Source organism: Hydra vulgaris, chromosome 09 (assembly GCF_038396675.1).
Source record: "Hydra vulgaris chromosome 09, alternate assembly HydraT2T_AEP".
Taxonomy (NCBI): domain Eukaryota; kingdom Metazoa; phylum Cnidaria; class Hydrozoa; order Anthoathecata; family Hydridae; genus Hydra; species Hydra vulgaris.
In genome coordinates this window covers 30,130,897-30,132,500 of record NC_088928.1, presented here as the reverse complement: position 1 = coordinate 30,132,500, position 1,604 = coordinate 30,130,897, and the positions used below count along the sequence as shown (strand labels likewise).

Sequence of the window (1,604 nt, the reverse complement as noted above, 5' to 3'; positions counted from 1 at the left end):
TTTGAGAAGCTAAATTACGTTGCAATTTCAACGCTTATTCAACGTTTAAATTTACCGCGATTTAGTATACAAAAACAAACATTGATTCAACGTTGAAAGCGCGTTGTTTTTGTGACTGCAACGCTTTTTCTACGCTGCGACCGGTTTTCAACGTTGATTCAACGCTGACATGTTTGCTGGGTATACTTCTTATGTTAATGTGTATTACAGTAAAATTACTCTTTAACGTTTTTAGTTCACTTTTAAAAGTTTTTATTTCAAAAAAGGACGAACTAAAATTGTTTTCGTTAAAAAAATGCAAATCAGCGTCAGAAATATCATTAAGTAAAACATTTGCTGAATTGAAAACATTAAAGTGTAATTTTTCAAAATCTATCGTTAAGTTAGTCATTAATTAAAATCGTTAAAATAGCGCTTCGCTTAATAAAACTTCGCGCGTTTACTTTCTAAAATCTCTACAATAAATTTTATCAAATTTAATAACTGCAAATTTACCTTCGTTTCGTAATCGTTTAACTTCTTCCCAAAGCTTCTTTCTTTCTAACATCGTTTCTTTTGCATAATCTTCATTAATATAAATACCGGTTCCTTTAAGTTTATTTACTGAGCTTAATATTTTATTTTATCATGATAATTCAAAAGCTTTAGAACGATTGATCTTGGTGTTTTATTATCTTTAACTGCACCGACTCGGTGCGCTCGTTCCACAACTACTTCACTTAATATATTTAGCTTTGTTTTAAAGATGTCTTTTACAGCCTTCTCACAATCACTCCAGTTTTCTTCAGGGTTTTCTTTTATGCCATCGATACGTAAGTTATTACGTCTCGAGCGATTCTCTAAGTCAATAGATTTTTTTTTTAACATCAAAATTTCATTATCATATTTTGTTTTTATATGAATAAGTTCATCCTTAGCTTTTTCTTCTTGGAAATTTAAGCTGACTTTTATTTCGTCAACTTCATTTTTAACTCTTCTGATATTTAACTTGTTATTGTTTATTTCAGCGTCCATTTTGTCTAACCTTGCTGTTATTATTTTGAAATTCGAACTTATTATTGTAGTGAAGTTTTTTTCATGATCTTTGAGTAATCTCTCCGTTTCTGCTAGTATACTTCTTTTTTGTTCTTCTAGTTTGCTTGTGATAATTTTTTCTATATTTTTAATATTTATTTCCATTTTTATTGTAAATAAAGTTATGCTCAAAAAAAGAATACGTCTTACTCGTCTTGTGCCGCAATATATATATATATATATATATATATATATATATATATATATATATATATATATATATATATATATATATATATACACACTAAAAAATAAAGGTAGAAATTTTTAGTTAAGGTAGGATATGAGATATACCCTTAGTAAGGTATAATTTTTTACCTTATAAGATAGAAAATTATACCTTTAAGTTAGAAAATTGTATGACAAATAATTGTTTTTAATATAATTTTCTACCCTAAAAGGTAGAAAATTATACCTTACTAAAGGTATATCACATATCCTACCTTAAGGTAGAAATTTCTACTTTTTTTTTTAGTGTGTGTGTATAAATATATATATATATATATATATATATATATATATATATATAT

General features: G+C 26.2%; 1 long non-coding RNA gene across 1 annotated transcript in view; it reads right to left on the bottom strand.

Annotated features, from left to right (window-relative positions):
• LOC136085072 (uncharacterized) overlaps window positions 1-1,232 on the bottom strand; it is a 9,096-nt gene extending 7,864 nt beyond the window's left edge. Inside the window, exon 1 of the long non-coding RNA XR_010641050.1 lies at window positions 496-1,232. This is a non-coding gene — a long non-coding RNA (uncharacterized LOC136085072). The remainder of the gene's footprint in view (window positions 1-495) is intronic.
• Between the last annotated feature and the right edge of the window lie 372 nt (window positions 1,233-1,604).